The sequence below is a fragment of the Acanthisitta chloris genome, unplaced genomic scaffold (assembly GCF_000695815.1).
Source record: "Acanthisitta chloris isolate BGI_N310 unplaced genomic scaffold, ASM69581v1 scaffold4990, whole genome shotgun sequence".
Lineage (NCBI taxonomy): Eukaryota > Metazoa > Chordata > Aves > Passeriformes > Acanthisittidae > Acanthisitta > Acanthisitta chloris.
In genome coordinates this window covers 125,207-139,116 of record NW_008651016.1, presented here as the reverse complement: position 1 = coordinate 139,116, position 13,910 = coordinate 125,207, and the positions used below count along the sequence as shown (strand labels likewise).

The 13,910-nt window shown below is 38.6% G+C and overlaps 1 protein-coding gene across 1 annotated transcript in view; it reads right to left on the bottom strand.

Moving 5' to 3' along the window:
• Positions 1–13,910, bottom strand: part of ARHGAP15 (Rho GTPase activating protein 15) — a gene marked incomplete at its 5' end in the record, with an annotated part of 164,383 nt that overhangs the window by 48,491 nt on the left and 101,982 nt on the right. The gene's annotated exons all lie outside the window — the stretch shown is intronic.

Here is a 13,910-nt window from a genome sequence, read left to right as displayed (position 1 = left end):
GAGTGACAGGTAGAAGTTGTAGCTGTTTGTTCTCTGCATGTCCCACAGATAAAATCTCCAGTTTCTGTCATTGCTAACCTGGTTAACAAGTCCTACATGTTTGGTCCTGACTTCTGCTTAGATTACAACTCCTTTGTGTTTCTCTTGAAGTGAAAGGTGGCCTGGAATGGGAATTTCATTTGCTTCCACTTAAATCGAGAAAACACAGCAAAAACACCTTCATGAATCAAGAATCCAGTTTCTTTCTGGTTTTAACATTAATTTTCACTTCATTCTTCCCATTGCAAAACACGAGGAACTCTTAAACAAACATGTGCCTTCAATTTTTTAAGAGAAAAAGATGAATTTCTACTAAGATACAAATTTTAACACCAGATTTCGTGGCCATTTTCAATTGTGCAGTTCTAGAAATTTTGGATTCTTTGTTTATAGAATTGGTATCCATATACTGCTTTGCAACTCTCATTTTGCAGCTATATTTGTTAAATAAATAATGCTAGGTTAGAAATGATAGTATAAATATTTTAAGGAGCCACTAAAGCATTAAAAAAACCCCAAACCTCTAAGCAGGCAAATTCCAAGTGAATGAACTTTTACAGTCTTCAAAGGGTTACCTGACCTTCTACTTTCACAGCTTGTTTGCCTCAAAGTTACAGCAAAGGAGGAGATAACAGTGAAACTGTACTATAAAAATAAATTACTAGCATGAATATTAAGCAACAAGGATATAATAAACATGACTGCTTACATGATTCTGATTTATTGATACTGATTTGCTAGTAAATTATCACACAAAGTCCTCATTTCAGTTGTTCAGGAACATGTGCAAAATAAAGCTTGGTGGACACTTCCCAAAGACCTTGACATCTGTCACTGAATTCACACTGGGGAATCTTGAGGCCTCTTTTTCTGGTATGGGATACAGTGGTATATTTACTTTTCCTTGCCACATATTTATTTATTTTTAATTTTTGGCTGCCTGTCTTCCTTAAACTCTCTTTTCTAGCCATGCACAGCTTTTTAAAACTACTATCATGGAGGTTCAGCTCTGACACAGTGGAACAAATCCAGCTGCAAAATCTCCTAAAGGCTGTTCATGCTTGTTCTGTTAAATAGTGCTCACTTTGAGTCAAGAGGTTTCATTACTATATTTATGAACCTCTTGGCACCAGGAGTTGGGATTTCCCAGTGCTAAGCATTAATGCATTTTGCATCACTCTTTAGCATCAGGAACTCTAGATCACTGGTGCTGAGGGGTTAAAGACAGCAAAAAAACCCCTACTGAGATCTTTATTTTCAGATAGAAATCTTTAGTGCATGTGTGAATGCTCAATCTGTGTGTGTGGATAGTCTGAGCAACTATCAGAGAGCACAGGTAGAAAGTGCCATAGCCACTACCAGGAACTGCAGGTTTTAAGGGCTCTCAACATTAACATGCCTATATTCTGCATCAGATATTTGTTATCCAAATTGATGGAATGTATCCTATCTGAAAATAGGATTATTCTTCTTTAAATTTAAAGCCTGCTTTGTGCTTATGGGGCTTATATCACTTCATGACATGGTGTGTTATGTCAAACCTAAGATTATTTTTGGAGATTTCTGAGACAGAATCTACTTCATTTTGCCTGTCATCAGCCTAAAGCATGTGCCAAAAGACCCCTTTTTTTTTTTCTTTTTTTTTTTTTTTTGTGAGGCAGTGATTCACAAATACCATCTGAACTAGAGGACAGCTACTGCTTCAAAGCTAAAACACAGATCTTGGATCAAATTTGACTAACATCTCCTAAAGTGGTTACTCTCATCACGGTTTGATGTTTCTCTGTGGAGGATTTATATCCCCACAGTGAGCTAACTTTTTTTCAAAAATGTTTATACACTTAAGCTTGCAGGCAGGAATGTGGCCTCATCAGGTGCCCTGATGTGTGGTGCAAAGAAAAACAAGCACCAAGCTCAGCTGCAGAGAGTGTAGGTTAGTTCTGGCTGCATGTGAATATCCAGATGCAAATCAAACAGGAGCCAAGGAAAATGCTGTTCTAGAAGTGGCACTTGATAGCCCAGGGCTGGAGCTGCAGAAGTGTATAGAAACCTGCCTGCCAGACAAGCCTTCCTGCTTCTCCCAGTTTGGTTTTGTTTGAAAAGGAATTAAAAAAGGAAAACGATGTAAAAAAAAATGAAAAAAAGCAAAGGACATTGAAAAGGAAAGGGGGAAAAAAAGGAAAAGGAAAGGGAAAGGGAAAGGAAGAAAGGAGGGGAAGGAAAAGAAAGGAAAAAGAAAGGGAAAAAAGAAAAATAGAAAAAGTGAAGAGGAAAAAGAAAAGGGAAAGGGAGAGGAAAAGGGAAGGGGAAAGGGACAAAGAATGACAAGAGGAAGGAGAAAAGGAAAAGGGAAAAGGGAAAAGGGAAAAGGGAAAAGGGAAAAGGGAAAAGGGAAAAGGGAAAAGGGAAAAGGGAAAAGGGAAAAGGGAAAAGGGAAAAGGGAAAAGGGAAAAGGGAAAAGGGAAAAGGGAAAAGGGAAAAGGGAAAAGGGAAAAGGGAAAAGGGAAAAGGGAAAAGGGAAAAGGGAAAGGGAAAGGGAAAAGGGAAAGGGAAAAGGAAAAAGGAAAAAGGAAAACAAACAAAATAAGCAGAAAAAGAAATAAATTGCACCTTGTACACTCACTTTATCCTCCTTGTGAGTAGATATCCCTTGCATGTATCAGGGCAATTTTCTCCTTGTCCCTCATTACTTTCACTGTCACCAGAAAATACCTCCCTTGCTTGCAGGGGTTCTCCTGATAACGAGCTACAAACACTCAGTGTTTCACTCTGCTTACACAGATCTCCAGTTCTCAGTCACATTTTGGGGTTCTAAAATCTTTGCAAGTCCTACCTGTTTGGTTACTTCAGATCTTGTGTTTTCTATGAGTGATTAACACACGTTTTGATTTTCTAACCATGCAAGCACACCTTGGTGAAGAGCTTTTGTGCCTGGATTGCAGGTTTTTTTTGTTTCCAGTGCAACACTACCACTTAAAAAGTGTTCAACAGTGAATGAATCAGCCCATGAGCTGTCCCTGAGTTAGGTTGTGCTCCTGATCTTAGGGAGATTATCTGTGTGATGTACTACCTTCCCAAGCAATTAAAGCACTACTGCAGGGGCCAAGATGTAACAATAGTTACACAGGTTAACAGGCTGCTGAATTTTATGTAGAAGGGAGTCAAAGGGAGCAGTTTGATTCCCTAGAAAGCAAGCAAAATTGCACTGGATTTTAAAATTGTGCCATTTTAAATTCAATACCTGTTCTATAAGCAAAAAGCAGTGGATTGCAGGAATATATCTGCAATCCAAAGAAGCATCCTTAAAAGTAAAAGTCATGTTCAAGGAGTTCTTGCTGCCTCAGGGCCACACACTCCCTGACACCCATTTAGGAGGAGGATGTGCAGCACTACTCAGTGTTTCCATTCCCACACTATTTCTTACTTTACTTGACTTCCCTTTTAGCTGTTATCTGGTACAGCTGGTGGAGTACAGCTGCTAAGGATGCTTTTCCACAGTCATATTACCCAGTTTTCCAGCACTACTTTTTCACAATTTGTGTCCCTCAAGAGACATTATAAATCCTATTAACTTTGAACTCTGGCCCAGGCTTGGTAAGAACACAAGCCTACCCTCACATTGAGACATCATTACTTTCCCAAAGTATTTCAGCTTGCAATTGCACTTCCCATGGCAGACACAGATCCATTCACAACAGGGATGTGGAGCAGGCAGGCCTGTGTCAAATGATGCTGTGAGGTAATGCTTTCAGGGAAGGGGAGCTTGGACTTCCACCCTGGAAAATCTGGACCTGATTTGAACCTGTGACTTATTTTTTTTCTCTGAAATTCTGTGAAATTCAGTGAGCATTCTATAGATAATGCTATTGTTATTGTTCTGGTCATATTGCTGTATTTTATCATACCCTTTATCAACATGGTGTTTTCCTTTTCCAGCCCTGTACATCTGCTGTTGTGGCAAAACTATGAGGATATTTTTTGACCATTCATGACTTGATTCTGTGCCTGCCTACTTTGTGGAATTTTTTGAACTTTAATTTCTTCTTTCCTTCTCCATGGTAAACAATTTCTAAACCATTTCCAGAAAAAAAAAGAATAGCTGTGGTAACTCCTTTCTGACTAATTAGTGTTTTCAGGTGGTAAAGGTACAGAAAAACCAGGGTCTGTATCACTTAATCTCACATCTACCAGATTCTCATCCAAAGGTTTTTCATAGTCCTAAGTATGAAGGTTATGCACTTTCTTCTAAGCTCAGTTGCTTGAAGCATTTGGGATGCATAGCATTACTCCATAAAGTTATTACCTACTCTGAATACTACAGCTGTAGTAGTCAAGGTCTTCAAAGTGTGTACTAGTCCAGGTCTGCAAATATCTACATGATGAGGACCAGAGAACAACTCTGTTGTTATCTTTTTACACCAAGATATTATCATGCTAATCCTTGCTGGTTCAGATCCAACATGCCACCACACAGAGAGGTGTGGTGTTACTCTTATTTGGGAAGGTAGCAACTTTCACATAGTAGGAAGGTGTATGGAGAGAGGAAGACAGCCCAGCACTGTGGGTGATTACTTTCAGCATCTCCTTCTCTTGTTTTTGAAGGTTCTCCTTTTCCCCCCCTTCCTGGCCTTCTCTTCCCACTCCCCCTTCCCCTCCCCTCATTTTTTCCATTTTTGCACCTCTGAAATTGTGTAACTGGGGCATTATAGGCTGTTTCTCCTCCTGTTATTACTTTCCCCAAGTGGAAGCTTCACTCACATTTTTCCCCTCGAACCCAGGGTGCCAATTCTCACTTTGTCAAGAGCTCCAGATAACCCTCATAAGAAGTTCCTCTCCCCCTGCCTCCTGCAAACACTCCAGGTTACAGAGATCTTGTCACAGTCACTAAAGAGCTCCTTCTCTCTTCTTCCAGACTCCTTTCTGCCCAGTGTTGTTGCTTGGATTTCTCAGTTTCTCTTTCACCATTCTCTCCTGCTTGATTTTCTCCATGAGTTTCACTTATGCTAACCCAGATATGAACTCTCAAGTTGGCTTGCTTCTTCCTTCTGCTCTTTCTTTCATAGAATCACAGAATCATTTAGGTTGGAAAAGATCTTTAAGATCATCAATTCCAACCTTCAACCCAAGGTTCCACCATTAAACCATGTCCCCAAGTGCCACATCTACACATCTTTTAAATCCCTCCAGGGATGGTGACTCCACCACTCCCCTGGGCAGCCTGTTCCAATGCTTTTTCCCTATAAAGCATTCCCTTAACCACAGATGAAATTTCAATTACAGTATTTTCCATGTACAAAAATATAAGCAGAAAAGGAATAAACTGAAACCCATGTCTTTCCCCATTTACAAGTGTTTGAATCCATCCTCTGTCAACCAGCAATCTGTGTATAGCTAATGGAGAGTTACTGGAGTCTCAGTGATTAATCTGGCCATCAGTTACAAATATAAGCTACTTTTTTTGCAAATTGAAGTGAGGTAGATGACATTTCTTCTGAGCATCCAGGGACTCCTCCAGCTTCCCATAAACATTAATGCCCTGAGCACCTGCATCCCATGGCAAGTAGGAGCCCAGAAAAAAAAACACTTTTAGCCTTGTTAGTGTTTGTGCAATCAAGGACAAGTTACAGTTCTGACATAAAACTCTCTTGTAAGAGTTATTTGCGTGTCTTGGCTTCAAAGCACAATGCTGGACCTACCACGTACACCAAAGTTCTTGAAAAAGGTTCTTTCTGTGGAGATTACTGCAGATTTGTATCCAATAATTTATTGTGGGAGCATTAAACCATTCATATCACAAACACCTGTGCAAGCCAGTTGGCCTAGTCAATTCTTGTTTAACATTTAATTATGAATATAATTAGCATGAGTTAAGAGACAGGCCAGGCATCCGCAATAAAATTTCTGCTATGCTCAAAAAATTATAACTATAATAACAAAAAAGACTAAGCTGGGGGAGAATATGTTCCTCCTACGCAAACTTTTGCATGACAGCAAAATCCAAGTACAGATTCTTTGAAAACTTTTTCATTTCCTTTGATGATAATTGGAAAGCCTCCACCATATTTATAAGAGCAAATTAAACAGTTTTTCTGCCCCTTTAATATGAAGGCAATTTTCATCATTGGTGTAACTCTTTCACTGAGGTTCCTCAGAATCTCCTCCTTTCCTCAAAAGGTAAATTTTGTCCATTAAATAGAATTTAAATATTTGTCCATTTGATGGTGTCACTGGAACACTCTGTTAGGTAAAGTTCACAAAGGGGAAAATCCAATTAAAATGTTGTTTCAGTGCACATATAAGTTTTGTGAAGTCCTTTTTTTCAGTCCAAAAGCCAATTAAAATGTTGTTTCAGTGCACATTTAAGTTTTGTGAAGTCCTTTTTTTTCAGCCCAAAATAACTGTGTGCTATCAGGAGAAAAGGATTAGTAAATCTCAGTGTACCTTGTTTTAAAAGCAGAGGCTCATGTTTAGATAAATAAAAAACCCAAAGTCAATCTATAATCAGGCTCACTATGGACAGGTGGTACCTGGGCATTCTTCACAGAGCAAAGTCCTGCAGAGGACCTAAACCTTCATATGTGGATTTTCTTTTCATTTCCCTTCCAGCAGCATAATTTAAACTTTACAAATAAATAAAAATGAACTTTAAAAAAACCCACCTAAAGAAAAGCACAAAAAAAAAAAAAGGAAAAAAATTTTTCCTTTCTAATTTCTTTTCAATGCCCTTTATTTTTAAACTTTTCTTAATTTCTTAAGTTAGGCTACTTTCCACCTCAAAAGAAAAACTCTATTCACAGACATGCCCTCCAATTTACTGGTCTGTTTTTTTTTTTTTACTAAAATAGTTGCTTCCAGACCTGGAAAGATCTATTTAAAAATTCTGTTGAGCAGAAACAGTTTGGAACTGTGAAGGAAAGGTCATTGAAAAAGAACTAGGAGGTTACCAGGACATATTGTTCCTTGACACCTCCTGAGAACAAAAAGCCTGGAGTGAACCTCTTTAGTTACCAGTTTGCTGCTATGGCAAATACAACAGGCTCCAATTACATCTTTAGTGAAAATATTCTTCCTTGCTGGCTCAAATTTGAGTGGAGATTGTGCTTAAATATGATAGCTATAATGGTTGGGAATATTACAGCTGAGATATTTTTGGATGTTTTTTCCCTTATTTTTGTCTTTTACTTATTGGATTCACTCAGGATGATCATCTACACTTTAAATCTGTATTTTGTTAGCACCCACAGATTAGAAGCCCTTTCTTCTAGTCTCTCTGTGTCCTGTGTCATTTTAGCATCTCTTCTAAAATCTGAGGGGTTATTCTTTCTCTTCCACTAAACCATTCTTGAATCAGAATTTCACACAACTTTCCAGATAAGGTTTCAAAAATGGATTTAACAGTACTCAGTCTCCACTGAAAATACCCAGTACCACTTTCTGATAGAGCTGCTCTGATTGTTGGTGGTGTTTTTGTGCTTGGGAGAATATATCTATCATACACATATTGATATATTTACATGGATTGTTATCCCTGAGATTATACTACCCACAAAATCTTTCAAAGAATTGCACCTCAACTTTTGACTACTTCTTGTTTCTATGCAGTTATTTTCCTGTTCACATTAGTTTATGGATCTCTACTGCCTTCTGATATTTAATTTTGCCAAAAAAAGGTATTAATTATGGTTTATTATGTGAAATATATTGTAGTGACCTTGGATCTGTTTATAAATCACTATGTTCACATGAAATTGAGGCTTTCTGATGCCATGCCAAGCCCCAAAACTTCCTTGGACAAGTAAATGGAGGATAGGAAAACGATTTCAATAGGAGGCTCGCCAACTGTGAATCTGAAGGCAGTTTGATTAGGACTCGAAGCCCACAGATTGAGATTATGACAGAAATTTGCATAATGCCAGAGACTGATAAGATTTGGTTTCTCAGGAACCTATTACGTGATGATGTTAAGAGACTGTCATGGATTTCTTACAGTGCAATATGCTGACTTGTCTTTCCAAGACGAGTTGGCCTTGAGCCTTGTTCTTTGTAAGCCTCGAGTGAGGTTTCTTTAGATGTCTTTTGAAAATCTCTTTAGACATCTTTTGTAACTTTCCACCAAGATGATACAAGGATGTTATGACTGTCAGAATAAATGAATGTATTTACTTCCTTTCTGTTTCCCAGCTACTATTTTCATAACACTGCATAGTAGTTCAGAGCAGGTCCTTGTTACACTGTGTTTTCAACCAATGTAGCTCTGTTCTTCGGTCATGATTATGTATCGATGACTTGATTTGTTTATTGCCTCCTGACACGGTTTCTTTTTTTTTCCCCTTTTTTTTTTTTTTTTTTGCCTGCTTTTGGTGCAGACAGCTTCTGTGCAAACTCCTCAAAAGTTACATTATTCAGTGCAAAATTTGCTATGGTCTGCTGAAGACCGAAGCGTGATCATTGCCCAGATAGATGTGAGTTTCTGCAACATGTTGTCTCGAGCCACACAGGCAGTGGGTTCTTGGGGGACCTTTCTGAAGCAGAACTAAAGCCAAAGCTCAGAAAAACCCTTTTTACTGGTGCCAGTCATCCTGGGGATGAAGATAACTGACCAGCAAGGAAAGGACTGATGAATGCAAGCTTTTGAGGGTTTAAAGAAGTCTATTATTCCCATGGAATAAGAATTTATTGCTTTGCTATGTTATCATGATAGATTTTGTCAGACGAGACCAGTAGAGACCAGTGTCACATACCAGCAAAACTGTAATAAATTTTTTTATCTAACAACTTTTGCTAACCAAAAAAAGTTACAAAACTCTATCATGTGTAAGATGCTAAATAACCATCTTCAGTTTCCATACAGTAGGGTAACACATAACATTGTAGGATTGATAGGAATGACATTGTGAATTCTGCTTAGCATGCACCAGGAGACCCTAATTGATATATCGAAAGGATATGTGTGAAATAATTTGAAAAAAGTGTTAATGGTCTATCAGAGCAATCAAAGGAAAAAAAATCCAGATCTTGAAAAAACAAAAATTAAATGAGTATCTAATGTGGACCTTAGGTGGTGTCTAGGCACTCAAATTCACCACTATAATTCTGAAAAAACTTACTCAGCTGCCACGTATCCCTGAAGGTGCATAAACTAATTAGATGCTGTGATTGTGGACTTCGAAGAACTTTAGGTGCCTATGGCTCTACTTCTCCCCATGCAGAGAAATGCTTCATTTCCTGCCATGGCTGAAAAGCCTGAGCTCTAGAGATGGGGAATTACTTGGCCAAAGTGTCTGGGGGGCTTGATCCAAGGGGGATTGCCAGAACTGAAGCCACATATACTAACTATTTCTGATGCCTTACAAAGCATAGAATCATAGAATGGTTTGGGTTGGAAGGCACCTTTAGAGATCACCTCATTCAAATCCCCCCTGCAATGAGTAGGCACACTTTCCACTAGACCAGGTTGTGCAGAGCTCCATCCAGCCTTGCCTTGAACACTGCCAGGGATGGGGCAGACACAGCATCTCTGGGCAACCTGTGCCAGTGCCTCACCACCCTCACAGGGAAGAATTTCTCCCCAGTATCCAACCTAACCTTACTCTCTCTGTTTGTAGCCATTCCCCCTTGTTCTGTCACTCCATGATCTTGTGCATAGTGTCTCTCCATCTTTCTTGTAGGCTCTCTTCAGGTATGTGTCCCTTCTCCAGGGACCTGGTAGCAGATGTGGATCCTATGTTTTCTGCTCCTCACACTGAGACCTGAGACATATCAGGTTGTGGATTCCACCTGCAAGTCAGGTTTTCAGCACTACTTTTTTTTTTATTTTTTATTCTTAATCTCACTCCTCTGTTCATCTGCCTCAAGTGGGAAACCCACAGCAGTAACAGATATATCCATTCAGAAAACTGTCTGCAGGAGAATCATAATTCTGGCAAAAGGATTTCTACTTAGAGTATATATATAAATATACACACATCTGCCTCTGTGTGTGCATTTTCAACAATAAATCTCCTATTTATCTACAGCACTTACACGACACCTATTAAATTCATATTAGAGATAAGGAACTGAAATGAAGGCATAATCACTAGACCTCATTGAAAAAAATCTTTCCAACATAGTAATCTTTCCAACCTGTTGCAGAGAAAATCAAAGACCTGAACTCAAGCCTTCCAAACCAGAGACAGATGTTGCAGCTTTGGGAACTGGATGGAATTTTCCTTTGTGGAATATCAGTGGGTTGTTTTTTTTTTGGGTAACTGCAGTTGGACAGATGCACTGTCTATACAGATGCACAGTCTATACAGCTTTCTCCAGCTAAAAAGATCTGGAAGGAGTAGTGGATATTTCAATATTTCCTGTGCTGTGGATATCAGCCATCACTACACAGAAGATTGTAATAGACAAATTTCTTTTTTTTCCATGCCTTCTGCCTGAGAACTTTCAAGAAAACTAGTTCAATTAAAATAAAGATTTATAATCAACTAACACATTTACCTGCTCATATTTCTTAACAGATTTTTGGGGGAGGTTTTTATCATTTCAGTGGCTGAAGTCCTGGCATAAGCCTGTATGGCCATGCAGGCTGAATTCTGTAAATAAGGTGATTAAGTGTTTCAGTTATTGGCACTTCTACCACCTTACTCACATGAAGCACAATTTTACTTGCAGACAATCTGTTGAACCACGTCTGTTGATCTTCCAGAAAATCAATAGGACTATTTGTGGTACTGAGTAATTTAAGTGTGGCTGAACCTGACTTCATAGCAGCATTTGGACACTTTGAAAGTGCACATTTCATCCCAAATACCACAAAATGACTTGCCAGTAATACTAGACAAAGTTCTTGGAGAAAAAAAAAAAAAAAACAAAACTACTTTCCAAATCCTAAGAAACAAAATTAGCATTAGGTCAGAGGTCTTGTGGACTTCCACTTATCATTTATAAGTTCTCTGATATAAGCTATATGGACAGTAATTATCCAGCTCCAGCCCGGCAAGCAGAATTCTGAGATTCTATAATGCCCTGAATTATCTGCTAATATTCTGGTCATATCTAAATTGTTCTAATAGTAGGGCCATATCTAAAGTTATTTATAGGGGAAATTGAAGGTGAAGAGAAAGAAATTTGCCTACACACAGTACTGTTAAATTTGGTTCCCCTGCACATAATAAAGATATTAATTAAAATGGCAGCATCCAGGAAAATTAATATTAAGCTTGCTATGCAATTTTTCCACATAGGCTTTAAAATAACATCAGAATAACAAATCCATGGAATATCTTGGGTACCCATTCCTCCTGCAACATCTAGCTGAATCACTAAATCCTCAACAAATATTATTGATAACTTGTTTCTATCTACTACATTTAGGTTTTCAGACCACTTCATGTTATTTAGCAAGTGTATGGCCCTGACTAAGGGATCTTCAGTGCTGGATGAAGGATATAATCATCATGGCAGTGTGGGAATCAGGTTGGTTATTTCTGGCATTATTAAGCATTCCCACTAACTGTAATGCACACCTACATCCTGCATGCTAATTATTCCAGTTTTTGAAAAACAGATAATATGACTTCTTTTTCTCAACAATCTTAGGAAGAAGGGAAATTTTCTAGTTGCTCAGTACTGACCAGGCAGAGTAATTAGCAGAAAGTAGCCAAAGAATCAGCTACAGTGGGAATTATATTGAAGAAAAAGATTTTTTTTTCTTTTTACATTGCCTCAGGACTATTAACATACAGAAGAGCTCCAAAACCACTGAAAACACCTAATTGTTGTTTATGGATGTTTTTTAAGTAGAGTTGGTAAGAATACGGATTTGTAGATATGGCAGTAAAGGCCAAATAAAGAGAAGATTGATTGGAAATCGTAGATTACTTTAGACAGTTGGATTAGGTAGAAATCACCCTGATGTGCAGTAAAGTAAGCAACAAGAATTAGGGGTTTGAAATAGTGTGAAGCACATCTTAGAGTGCTAGCATTTTCTTCCTAGGAATAAACTGTCTTAAAATCCCTCTATAAATGACTGTTCATTAGCCTATCAATGTGTATAATGGCTCTCAAAATCATAATAAGAATTAATAATAGTTCAAATAGCAGAAAGGGACATTAATTTCTCACTCATGAATATTAATGCTTTAGTAGACAGTCTCTTCCCAACATGCTTTCAAACTCCTAATTCGCAAGTCTACGACCGATTACCTGTTATTTTCACTATCAAAAAACTCCCCATCAAGCCACCAAAAGATTTCAAATCACCCTGACTTGGACACTAGCAGGGAAGGTGAGGGTAGAAGACAGCACAAGGAGTTAGATCATGGTGTCCTGCTAAAGTTCTTCAGAACATTAGCTCAGCCAAAACACATGCCAATGGGTAACAGAAGTAGGGATAAGGGGCAAGAAGAGTATTTGGCCCCAAAAGACCAGTATGATGGTGGATTATCAGGAAGAGAAGGTGGCAATGGCAGAGGATAAATCACAATCACCAAATAGTCAGGCTTGGAAGAGACCTTTGGAGATCATCTAGTTCAACTCCCCCACCCAGGCAGGGTCACCTAGAGCAGGTGACATATGAATGCATCCAGGTGGATTTTGAATGTGAGAATCCATGACCTCCCTAGGCAGCCTAATCCAGTGCTCTGCCACGCTCAATGGAAAGAAGTTCTTCCTCAATCTTAAACATTTGCCTGCAGAATTAGGTGCATTAGAGGTAGGGATGACATGCCAGGCCCATGAGCTGGCTGCATCCACTGAAGTCACACCTCATCTCCTCCTTTCCCAGAAGGCAGAGCAGACAGATGAAGAGCCACCTGAAGGGCATATTCAGGTGCTGGTGCTACAATGAGCATCTTATCCCAATGCTTTGCAGAAGCTGAAGCTGAACAGTAAGAAATTGTTTCTTGTTTTTTCCCCTCTTAGCACTGCAGAGACTGTGCAATAGGAACTTAAACTCAAGAGATGATGTTTCCCACCTGATTTTCTTTGAAAGGACACAAAAATGAGCTGTCAGGAGTAAACTTTCAGGTAATGCATTTCTTTATGCCATGCATTTAACTGCACTGCATCACCAAATAACCAAGCAGGGAAGGATCTTGTGAGATGTATTTAACCTCATTATATCTGATGCTGGGTCTTGAAAAGCTTTAGTTGAACTAAAGACTCTTATGAATATAAAATCAAAGTGAGCTGTACATTAAGGGTTTCATATTCCCTGGCAGCTGCGCATGTGCACACTAAGCTCTCATTAACAGCAATGGCAAATATGTGTGCCCATCACTCAGAAATCAGACCTCTAAGTACTTTATTGGGTTTGTTTTTTCCTAGAGATTTTTCTCTATTGGATCTTTAATTAATCTCCTACAAGGCTTTTTCCCTTTAAGCTTTCCCTCTCCCCCTTCCCTTTCCAACAGGCATAAACCCCCAAATCACTCTGTTTTTTACTTAAGTTTCTCCAAGCCAGTACAGTTTTACAAAATGCACCTGCATATATTAAATTGAGAGAGGGTTTGCAGCACACAAACCACAGAGACGTGAAACAGAATAAATGCCTGTGACTTCGAAAATACTTTTGCTGCCTGCCAACTTGAAACAAAAAAAAATCATAATAAAGCAAAGGTAGATATGAAAATGAGAACATGAATGTTTTTGCATTCTTTTTGTGATCACTGCAAGGCAAGAGTCTGCAACCTTGTGGAACAAAACACACGCATTTCATTCTGATTAACATAAAGACAGCCCCTTCTAACATAATTCACAATTATTAGTCTCTCTCTTGTGTTTGGGGATATATGGATTATCAGCCTAGCATATTTTGAATACATACACATTTTAATTCCTTTCCTAAACCATTTTAGGCACTACAGTAAAATCGCATAGAC